Below are 12,276 nucleotides of genomic sequence, written 5' to 3' on the forward strand. Positions count from 1 at the left end.
CTAGTATATTCTCATTTACTAGAAATTGAGGGTTGGCAGAGGGTCTAGAAATAACTTCTTTTCCCAGAAGGTAATAAATCCAGGGAGTAATCTAAAACACTGAGTTGTTAATTCCAGTACCACCACGCCACTGCCTGTGCTGCGGGTACCCCACTGAATCAGCCCTGGTGACAAGCAATCAGGGCCTGCACATCCTCCTGCAGCAGCTTCTGGAGGACAAGGCATCCAAAAAAGCCTTTTCCAGCTGGGTATTTGGGACTGCTCACCAGTGAGAAAAGCTACAGGATGACCTTTCACACACCTGCAGCCTGTGGTCTGATGATTTTCATTAAGGCTCTTAAACGTAACACCCAGATGTGCACTTTGCACACCTGTAATCAGCCAAATCGTGGCCCAGGCAGCACCAAGTCCTCTCAGCACACAGTGCTCCCAAACCACACAGCCCTGCCCCATGTGAGGCCCAGTTCAGCAAACCCAGGCAACTTTCTGGAGTCAGGCTCTGCTTGCAGGGAAGATTTGAACAGGTAGCCCTAACAAATAAACTTCTCCACTTTGAGCTCAGGAGAGTCTCAGAGGTTAAACATGACCCTGGTTTTGAAAACAATAACGAGCAGCCTCACGTCTCGCTCGGCACAGACAGCGGCGAGAGGAAGAGTTGTACAGCCAGACCTGATTTGAGATTGTTCAGACCTCTTGGGTCTGCAAAACTGGGTTGGCATTCTCAGAAGAACAGACTCCCATAATAATTGCGGTCTTCTCTCATTTCTGATTGGGCTAAAAATTCCCTCAGAACAACTCTCACGGCACTTCCACATCCCTGGTCTGAAATTAAGCAAATTTCTCCTAATGAATACTCTGTTTGTTGATTTGGTGACACGTTTTCTGAGTCTGAAATATTATGAAATTCTTTAATTCTGCCCCTTCCCCCCCTCCCACCCCATTTTCTTCAATTAATTATTTGCAGGCTGTTTCCCTCCATAAAAGACATTCCTTTTCATAGGGACATTTGGTGGGTAGCATGTTAGGAATGCCTTTCATTTAACCTATTTCCAAAATACTCCCTTAGCCCTGTGTGCAGTGCTAGCAGCACATTTACCCATCCCCTCACACGATCATGGGAGAGCCACAGTGCACCATAAAGACGCAGCTGCTCCAAAATCAGGGCCAGGGGGTTTCCAAGGGTCTTTGAGGGGACCACAGCATCACCCAGAGAACAGACACCCTCCAGCCCAGGACATCCCAGGGTTGGTTCCCTACATTTGCCTTAACTCCCTGCAGCTGGTACACACCAGCACCTATTTCCAGGGCTGTCCCTGCAAGGGAGTGGGACCTGGATGCAACATCTGAGATTAGTGTGAGCCATGCAGCTCTCCCAGCCCAGTACCTGGGAGATCATCTTCTATTAAAATTATTTATTGTGGCCTGAAATCCACAGTTCCTCCCCAAATCTTAGTGTCCCCAGCACTCTTGGGTGACAGATAAACCCCAGTTGTCATCACTGTGCAGGACAAGCTTATCTGTGGCTGAAAACAAATGAGTTTGCTCTTTGCATATGAAGAAAAAACCCCACAACATGACACCACTTTCTGATCCAAGAGAGAATAAGCAGGAGCACAAGCCCTGTGCCCTCCACCACATCTCAGGAAAGTTTTAGGGCATTGGGTTTTGGTCCAGTGCAAAGCCCAAGTAGCCAACAAGCAGCTTTTTGTGTGAGCTTGCACACTGAGAGCTCTGGAATAGGCAGAGCAGGGGGGCTAACCTTGGTTTAGATTCTCACTTGCCAAGCATGATTTGTCCATCCCTACTCAAAAGTTCCATTATCTTTCAAGATTTCTTTTTTTGGGACATTTTTTCTTTCCCTACAGGATACCCTGATGCCACATCTGTAGCCAGAACCCCACAACCAGCCTCTCTTGCCCACAGCTCCTTGCTCTGCAGCAGTGACGCAAGGAGTGGCCCTTACACACAGCATCACTGCCAGGAGCTCATCAGTTCTGATCTTGTAATTGTGCTTAATGATTGCTGAAAGGAACCAAAAAATCATCAGTGAACTTCGGCTTCCCCGGTAATTAATATTGTTATTACAGAATTGTTAATAATCATTAGACTCTGGCAATCAATGCAGCGTCAAAGATTTTGAGCATCTCCAGGAAGACAGAGCCTGCCCAACTCTGCTTCCATGGGTTACAGCTTTGGCCTTATTTTGACTGTACCTCTAATGCCTGCCCTGGGATGAGCCCAGAAAGGGCTCCTAATTGCTTGCAAGAAACTCTGCTTGATTCAGACATAAATTCAGTCTCAAGACCATCTTTGTTTTGGGGACACGCTCCAAGGTCCTCGGAGAAACGTGCATGGATTTTGTGCATCCCAGCTGCCACCAGGGCAGCGCCCAGGCAGACGCTGCTTGGCCTCAACAATTTTCACACGAGCAGTGAAAAATTGAAAATATTCTTAAAGGCTGCTAAACCCAGCAGATTCACAATGGCATTGGCTGTATGCAAACAGGCCCACTGTTCCCTGTGTTTTGTTGAGTGCAATATATTTGGCATGCAAAAGCTGTGTCTTCAGGGAGTTTTTTTATTTTTTTTTTTTTAAATAAGTAGTCTGGACGTATTGTAAGAGACAAAGTAATTAGCATTCACTCAGCCCAGCAGGGCAGCAATTTAAACTTTTACAAGGAGTCAAAGTTCAGGATGCTGCCCTGCCATCAACTTTCTACATACAGATGGGATACAGACTGGAATATCCAAATGTTTCAAGCTACTCTGCGTTATTTGAAACTCCAATAGACACATTACTGTGGGGAAATGGCTTAATCTGCTCCAGGATTTATTGCTATTGTATGTTCAGTATGGAGGTCCTGGAGGGTCGGAAAGAGCTGCTCTCAGTGCAAGTATTTCATACCATATTAAAAAAGTTTCTGACCATACCTTTAATCCTCAACATCGTTACATCCTATTTTCAGGTAGACAGGCGCATAAAAACACCCCACACAATGAATGGGTGTTCACACCCTACTCCCAATAATCCCACAGCATGGGGAAAGGAGGGAGGCAAAGCACTCTGCCCTCGCTTCTGTCCAGGAAAAGGCAACTTTGTTGTCATATAAAGCAAATGAATAGAAAAGTCAGGAGGAAAAAAAATAAGTGCCCTACTGCATTGGATTGATTTAAGAGTAAGTGCGTGTGCTGGAGAAATAGATTTTTTTTTTTCTCCTCTTAGGCAGTCATTTTCACAAATGTATGAGGTGAGCACTGATTAAAGCTTGCCAAGAAAGAAGCATTTCCCCCCCCTCTTTTTTCTGTTCATCCCACCCTTCTCTCCCCATCCCCACTCTGCCAGGCAGACCCTGATCTGTTTGGGGGCACTGGTGGGGAGATAAGGAATCCCCACCCACCTTGGGGAGCGAAATCCAGTGCCCCAGGGCTCACAAGGGTTCAGGAGGGGATGGGGAGACTGCAGCCGGTCAGAGGAGAGAAAAATATTCTGCCCCACTTACCGTAATTATTTGGGGCTTTCAGAGGGAAAACAGTAACAATTTTTTTTTTCCCTTGTTCCCCACCCCCAGGCTTTCACTTGTAAGAGCAGGTAAAACTGACTGGAAAGAGGAGATAAATGTCTACAAAAGGAATGTTTTTACACAATTCACACTCAGCAAAAGCAGAACAGCTCGAGCAGGAAGGAAACCCGGGTCCCACAAACATGAATATAACAACCAGGGTGAAAAACAGTCTTGTCTAATTGCCCTGAAAAGTATTGTCATTATTCTGATGGCTTCACCTGGTGTAAAAAAAAAAAAAAAAAAAAAGGCTGGAAAACTTCACTCTGAGTTTTGGTGGCATCTTTGCAGCTCAGAAAAATAAATTCAAAGGCAAAAGCACAAGGAATCAGCACATCAAAATTTTAGGCCTCATGCAGGGATGAGCACTGATTCTGTGCATCCCCCACTTTATGCAAGTTTCAAATTCAGAACGAAGGACTTGCTTTGTTTGCAAATAAAAGTATCATCTCCCAGGTTCTCGCTACTTCCAAGCAAAACAGACTTTGAACAGGAACAGTTCAGCTCCTTCCCATCTCCAGAAAACCTCATAAAGGGTATCACCTTGTATATGGTATGTATAAAACTGGGGAGAAACAACCCTCCACCTCCCCTTCAAGGACAGAGGGAATATTTGCCTTCTTAAATAAGGCAGCACAGGAACTTCTCTGAGTCAATAATGCAGGCTGCCCTGAGAGCACTGGAGGAGATGGGGATGGCTGAGCTGTGCTTTGCTTCAGAAACAAACCCCACAGCACTTCCCCCTCAAATGAGACTGACTCCTTCCCCCCAGCCCCAATGCAAATTTGCACTGGCTTAAGTCTAAAAAGTTTATTTCCTTTTCTTTGTTTTAAGCCTGCCAGATTTCTTCTCACAGGTGAAATACGACAGGAGAAGCAAGCTAAGTTTTCCTAGATATTTATGGATTAGCCCAAACTCAGCAGAGAAAAGATAATAATAAAAATTACTACTCACATAAGGTTTCCAGACTTTTTGCCTCCAAGAGGCCTGAAGAGTTTGGGTACCTGTCTGACTGCTGGTCTCCAGCACTTTTGAAAACCATACAAGACCGACAAGATCTTGTCCAGTGAGGTCAACACCAGCAGTCCTGTTAGGACCCATCACAGAGCCCTTAATCCCAGAGTCAAGCTTAGCTAAAACTCAAATAATGCTTTTTTCTTTGCCTTCAATAAGGCCCATTCTTATAATGCATTTAGACAAACTTTCTTACTGCTAAATGTTCTTTTTTTTATGCCACAAGTGCATTTTCTAATTGAAAAGAGAGGTAACTTGTTTTAGTGTCACAGGCTTTAATTAAGCATAGTTTGTCTAGAATAGCTGCAGGGTTTATTTATTATTTATTAAAGAAAGGTTAGTTATTTATTGGGGAGGGGGAAGACATCTCTGGCTGAAACTTCACAGAATGAACCAGACAGGCCATCACTCAAACTGCTTTAGGACATGAATGGATCACTATCAGGGTCATGAAAAAAATACTTCTTTTACTGACGTGTTACATAATGAGGATATTTTTGATACTTTCAAGTCTTCCTTGAAGCTGTGGTTGTTTCTGGTCACTATTCAAGGACAAGACATTGGGTTTAAGTAGGGGGGGAGGGATAAAACAGGACTTTAGTTTGGACTTTACTGTAGGAGTGCTCCAACACTAAGACAGGCACTGCAAAAGGGGCTGGGGGCACAGCAGGGACAGGCTGCTCAAGCACCCCTCACTGACATTTTTCCTTCCCTCCGGCAGATCCAGCACCAGAAGTGAGGATGAGTGCTGGTGCAAACAGACTAGTGTGCAGGGAGGAATCCTCTGGGAAGTGGCAGGACACACTGCTCCTGCTGCAGGGAGAAGCTCCTCTGTTTAACAGCTGTTTGGGGGCAGGAGCCTGTAAACCCAATGAGGGGCCCAGAAAGCCACGTTAAGTCATATTTTTTGCCTTTTTTTTTTTTAATTAAAAAAGCTTTAACTTTCCCCTCACCACTTCTGGGCTGAATTGGTTTGATCCAGAGAGGTAGTTATGCATAAGAGCAACCACTTTATATTGAATTAGGGGATTTCTCATGCAACACATCTCACCAATTACAAGGCACGGATGCAATTCTATGATTTATAATACATTATACTGTTAAGTAATATAACATTATAGATACAATTTGTACCTATCTCTCCATGGATTAGAGAGGTGGCACGTGAAGAGTGGATCATTAAACAGCAGTGCAAGGCCAGGGGCCAAGCACTTCTGTTTAACAAGCTGCTCCAAGTACCACCCCTCTAATCCATGGAGAGAGAGAATAAATTGTTCCTGTATCTTGTTCTAAATCAGGTTCTTTGGGTGTGTTTTGGGGGGGGTGGTATTAGAATAATAATAGTAATAATAAGAATTTCTGTTTAGGGGTATCGCTTTCTGGGGCTGAACTAGTTTAAACTGTTCTAGAAAAGGTCTGGAATTCGTAATCTGGCTGGATTTGAGGGCAATATGGGGGGAGAGGGAAACGACTCCCAGGCCATCCGTGGCAGAAGCAGCCCCACCCTCCCAGTTCGACGGCACATCTGGAAAGGACAACCAGCTGCAGGCTGCCCCAAGCGAACAGGCTGCAGACGGCGGGGACGGCGTAAGGCAGGAGCTTGGCTGCATCCTTGCTCCACCAGGCAGGAATGTCCCAGGAGCAGTCAGCAGCCCATTAGCACCCAGCGTGCAGGGCTCAAACGCCACCAGCAAGGCTCTGGGCGACACCAGTGCCTTCATGGGTGGGGACACCACGTTTCCACGGCTGGCATTCCCCAGCCCTGAACAACCCTGGGGCCATTCCCATGCGAACATTAAGGAGCAGCCGTGGCTCAGCGCTCCGAGGTCTTTGGGAGGACAGAGTTGACACGGTGGTATTTCAAGGCATCGATGGCCACGTGTAGCAGCTGAAGGTGAGCTCTTTGACCTCCATCTCTTGTGTTTATATTACCTCTCCAGGGTCAATAAATGCAGATAGGAACACCAGGCTCGACAGACAATGTGCTACTTTATAACGCTGGCACCGGGATTAGGGTTCCATGCCTGGCTCCCAGGTTTATTAAACTCCATTACTATCCCCTTAACGATGACAACACCTTTCCATAACAGTACAGTTGCTTGGCTCCCGAGGAGGGCAGCACAATGAGGGAGCCTGAAGATATAGGGACACTGTTAGGCTGCCTTATAGCCCCTAACTCATCATGTGACAAGGCATTGATTTCTATTGACAATTTCATTGTAATGTCAGAACATAACCTGAATTCATCTTTCATCTACTTTAAAAGTAAACAATGGCTCTTGGAACAGGGGGAAAAAAAAAAAAAAAAGGAGAGTGCTTAAAAATAACAAAAAGAATAAAAAGAATTTTTATTCCAGCTTTTCCTCAAAAAAAACAGAGAACCAAGACTGCTCAGCAGCTACATGGAGCAGGGCAAACTATTAATAGAAAACACATTATTTGACAAATTTTATCACTGCTTCAATTTGCAAATTATTCACAAATCTGCTGCCACTCATTCAATTCTGTTCAATTTATGAAACTATATTAAATTAGCATTATTCCACAGAAACTATTTCCAGCCTCCAAAAAAAATTCCAGGTGATATTTACAGTATTTGCTGACAATTCACCATCACCTCAGCCATGGTAAGGTGCCATTACTGCCCTTCAGCTTAACAACTTGTGAAATAAACAGGGATTGGGGGGATCCTCTGTTCAGGCTTTCCACACTATGTTTGAAAGAGGAGATAAAAAGGAAGGGCTGGCAGGGCTTGGCGTTGGCACCACATTACATTTCTATTAATAAAGAACGGCAATCAGCTCTGAAATTAATGTGGATCTGTTATCTCCTCACACACACAAAGAATTTGTGTCTAATGTGTTCGCATGGACCGCCGTGCAAACGATGGGGCCAAACCACTCGTTTTTCTGTTTCATTACCTCTGTGCCTTGGCTCTGGTCTGGTTTTGTGTGTTTTTTCCTCAGAAAAGCATGTGCAGACATGTAGGATAAAGATCTGTCAGCGTGGTCCCTCTCTGTGTTTCTAGAGACTACACAGATGTATTTCATACGCCTCCAAAATGCAAATTGAAATCTGCTAATTTCTATGTTTTGGCCACCTGTTGCACTTTACCACTCCTGTTTAATAGACACATGGTGCAGATTAAAAGTTTTACTGGACTTTAGGCTAAGACACTTCCAAAGTGCTCCACAGATATCAGACACACTTGGCAGATGGGAACACTGAGGTACAAATTTCCACACTATGGTGAAAGAGACCCTGGAGCCTTAGGAAAAGTGAAATAAAATAATGAAAATACACCTCTTCATTTCAGTTTCACAGGATTCAAATGATGTACAAAAATTCCCTAAGCAATTTTCCTGCAGCACAGCTCCCTAATGAGGCTGGGGAAGCAGCTTCACTCCACACTCCCACAAATAGCTAGTCAGGATGAGCAGAAAAGGTAAATTCAGTCTTTCAGGGTGGAAATCATGCTACAGATGCCAAACTGCTGGTCACGGCTCAGCCATCAGCCAACCACTTTTTCCAATGTTAGACCATCCCATGACTCAATCCTAATTTTGAGACATTTGTTTGGGGTATTTGCTTTTCCACCAATGGTTACTTGGGGTATTGTTTCAAGTTATGTTCAAGTAGTCCCATACTGAATAAACAGTAAGAAAACCATCTAAAATTACCACTTCTCCTATAAAGTTTGGGCATACATAGGATCTCAAGGTATTTCATGATATTGTCTTGGGCAACTGGAAAGCAGGAGACAGAAATGCTTTGTAAGCCTAGAGAAAAATAAAGTAAAATGAATAGCCATTACAAAAGGAAGCAACAACCCAGCACCTGAGGAGGCACGCACTAAAAGGGAATTTGCATTCCTTTTAAAGCATTATCCCATGCATTGTCTCTGTTGTGTGTTCCAGGGACACTCTCTCCAGCTGTGACCCATCTGAGCCACTCCTGAGGAGAAGATAGAGTCATCCTGGGATATTGTCACATCCATCTCCCACAGGAGAAGAGACCTGACAATGCCTGGGACATCTTGGCAAGAAGAAGCAACAAAGAGCAGCCAGGAAGGGAAGCAGGGAAGAAATGCATCTCCCAGCAGGGAAGAGATGAATCTTGATAGACTCCCCCTCTCACTCTTCTCCAACCTCCGGGCCCAGCTGGACTCAGCATCCCAACTGCTCTCCCCACGAGGACAGGGGACGTGGGAAGCACACGGCTGGCAACGCACCCGCCAGGCTCCGAGGGATCCGAGAACACCCTCAGGTTCACAGGCACCCGGAGTTTGCCAAATCATTTCAGCTCATCTCTAATTGTCAGCGATCTCTATTAGCTCAGTAGTGTGGCTTTGACATAAGGATGAACAGAAGGGTTGTTACTGGCTAGTGAGAGGAGAGGAGCTTCTGGTCCAAGGAAGAAAAGCATCTTCCATGGCAGAAGGAAAAAAATCTTTTTTCCCTTCCCACATAGGCTAAACCGTATCAAAGGCTAACGGACAAAAGACAAAGGGACCACACAATGGATGTCCATCAGCCTAAACTTCCCCTAATATCATACTAAAAAAAAGAAAAAAGGGGGAAAAAAGGGCTTTGTGGCTTGCTTCTCAGTATAAAACAATAAGAGATCTTTTTTATAATTGTCTCCAAGAGGAAAAAACAATAGAAAGGAAAATAGGACTACGTGCACCAATCCCAGTACAGCACTACTCCATTTGAGGTGGCTGATTTGGCAGGGGCAGCTCCTTCTCCAGAACACTTGCCTCTCAAATGACTGGTCCCCAAGACCCAGAGCCATGGTGGGACTCTCCCCATGCCAGCTGAAGCTAAAAATTTATGTGGATGGAAAGAAAAGGGAGAAGGGAAAGAAGAGTATTGACTACACTGAGACCGCATTTTCTCAGATTACGCCAAAATTCTGATCTTTCCATATCATTTCCCTGAACAACAGCCCAAGTTAATAGGACCTAAAAATACCCCAAACACATTTTTGGTTTTGCAAACAGTGTTTCATTCATGCATGTCTGCCTGGTGATGCATCGTTACAATTGTAATGAGATAGCTGCCAGCCCTGGAAGGGTGTATTGCTCCCTGCACTTGGAATGCTAAAGAGGGACTGAAGCCATAGAGGAGGTTAAAATGGGTTTCACTATATAGAAATGAGAGAGAAGTTAAGTAAGGCCTGGAGCTAGAAGTTACCTGAGCTTCTCAAATAGTCCAGGGCCACAACCACTTCTGCTTTACAGTTCAATTTTTGCCCCATACAAACAGCAAAAGCATCACTTAGATCCCAGGAGCAGCCTCAGCTATGTGTTGGATCCTGGGATGGAATCAGGCAGTCAGGTGGCACCTGCACCCCCTCACAGTGGCTGGGGATGAGATGTACCACAAACAGGGAACATAAAGCAGCCCTAAATTAAAGCGCTTCCAACACAACACAATTACACTACATAATGTTTACTTATCTTATATACACTCAGAGGGAAGATAAATGTCTAGTAAAAACCACAATCCACTATTAAACAGCTATAAAATACTTCGCTGTCTTCCCATTTCAAAAGCTCCCATAGTATAAATAGTGGTCAAAAGTTCAGTGAACTGTCTTGTAGTCTGGTGCTCCATTCAAACCATGCTATTTCCAGAGAGTCTCCTGACACCGTATCTAATTTCCAAAATGAATATGCTTTAATTTTCCTTCTTCATGCATTGTGCTTTTTCCTCATTTAAAACAGCAACAGCCTCTGGCAGTAAAGGACATCACATTTCTGTGCGAGATGAAGCTTTTTTCCCCCCGATATGCGGGAGAATGGCATGGGTCAAGGGAGAAAAAATGTATGCAAAAAACATCACACCCCACTGACCCCAGTATATTTTACATTACAATTTTGCCATTTCCAATATAGGTTCATTTTGCAGTGGACCATATCAGCCATATTTCAGGATTTACACCAAAAAAAAAAAAAAAAAATCAGTACCTGGAGCATTGTCTGCATAGGTCTGTCCTAATGCAATCTATGGATTGTCTTATTAATGTGTAGTGTAGCTTGCAGAGAACACACAGGCATGCAGGGAATACTTATGCATGCCAGGGAGGCAGCACAGGTGTTCTGTTGGGGATGTGCATATACATTCAATTATCTCTGCAGGTAATACACAAGTGCATTTTGATGGCTTAAAACCCAGCCTGCCACACACTGCAGGTGAACCCCCTGGAATCAGGGGGGTTTTCCACATGAGATTTCCTCCCCTGAGCCACTGAAGTCCCCAAAACGGACATGGCAAAGGTTTACCCATTTAAGCTGAGGCTGCTATGCTTTCAGTGGGCAGCAAAAGGAGCTTTATCCCCTGGCAAATATTACAAGCCTTCCTTCCACCTATAGCACAGGCAGAGATAATTAATTAATCCACAGCCTGATTAGAAAGGCCCATAAGGTTCTGGAAGCTCCTCAGGACTTCACCCTTTTGCCTTAAGTGTTTCAACCAGGCCCAGCTGTACCTCGTTAACACTGCCCAGGTTCTCTGAAACTCTGGCAGCTGAGAAAAAAGATGCACCTCTTGTTCTCCCAACCCTCCTCCAAGACCAGGGAAAGGATGAAGGGGAGGCTTGGGGCAATCCCTGTTTTAACTAAAATCCTAAACTAAAATCCCCACACGCAGTAGGAGCATTGTCTCACTAAAGGCCATAACAATTCTGACTTCACACACTGCAAAGACAATAATGCTCACAGAACTGGCACATCTGACCATTACCAACAAAATAATCATCTGCTATTTTGACAGAAAAATCAAAGAAGTCTAACTTAAAAAGTATCAATTCCCATAAAATGCTGCTGCTCTCCACAGATGACCACCTAGGAGAAAGCTCACAAGGGAAGCAATACATGTATACAGGTGTCTAAAAGGTTAAACATACCAAAAAAGCAGAACCATGGAACTAGGGGTAAATATAGATGAGGAAAGGGTTTAAAAGGTTAAAAAAAATTAGGCTTTCACCACAGAAAGACAAAATCATCACCTTTCACATCAGGCAGCTACTCCACCTTGCAACTGCCACAGAAAGGAGCAAGTTCAGGTCCTACAACCTGCTCATCACCTCAAACAAACCTGCTACAAAGCTGTAAGACTTTAGGAACAACAGAAGGACTTACCTGAAGCTCAGGGTAGCCTAAGGAGCGGGAGGGAGCTGCTCTGAGGGAACGTGGAGCAGCACACAGTAAAACGGCCTGCACCAGAAGCTGAGGTTAAAACCATGTTCCACAGGTGTTTGGGATAATGCACTAATTAACTCCCTGGAGCTCATTGGCTGTAACTGCCCCAGGTCCACACCCTGCCAGGAGCCCTGACTCAGCCCACCCTAAATTCTGGTGCAGGTGTGCTTTCGGGGTAGATAAAGCTGCTTTGGGTCATTTGGAAGTCCTGGCCAAGGCACTGATGAAAAAGGCTTCCTTTAATGGGAGGCAGCTGGGAGCCTTGAGATCCTGGGGAGGGAGGTGGGGACAGCCTGCTGAAAATGACCCTAAATGCAACTGCAAGAGCAGCACTATTTTGTGTTATTTTAAACAGAAAGGGTAAAACATGCAATATTTTTTTCAGGTGTTAGCATTCTTAAATGTCACAGAGAAGCATCCTGTTGCCTGGCAAGTTGTGGACTCGGGGCTCAACAGGTTTGCTTGCTTATTGTCAGCATTTACCTGAACTGGTTTTTAA

General features: G+C 44.6%; 1 long non-coding RNA gene across 15 annotated transcripts in view; it reads right to left on the reverse strand.

The window, feature by feature from the left end:
• The window catches only part of LOC138107555 (uncharacterized), a 108,376-nt gene extending 96,575 nt beyond the window's left edge, over positions 1-11,801 (reverse strand). For 14 of the 15 annotated variants that reach the window (XR_011149597.1, XR_011149595.1, XR_011149593.1 and 11 more), the window contains exon 1: positions 11,718-11,801. This is a non-coding gene — a long non-coding RNA (uncharacterized lncRNA). The remainder of the gene's footprint in view (positions 1-11,717) is intronic. The other variant, XR_011149590.1, reaches the window with a different exon arrangement.
• Positions 11,802-12,276: the final 475 nt, after the last annotated feature.

Source organism: Aphelocoma coerulescens, chromosome 3 (genome assembly GCF_041296385.1).
Source record: "Aphelocoma coerulescens isolate FSJ_1873_10779 chromosome 3, UR_Acoe_1.0, whole genome shotgun sequence".
Classification (NCBI taxonomy): domain Eukaryota; kingdom Metazoa; phylum Chordata; class Aves; order Passeriformes; family Corvidae; genus Aphelocoma; species Aphelocoma coerulescens.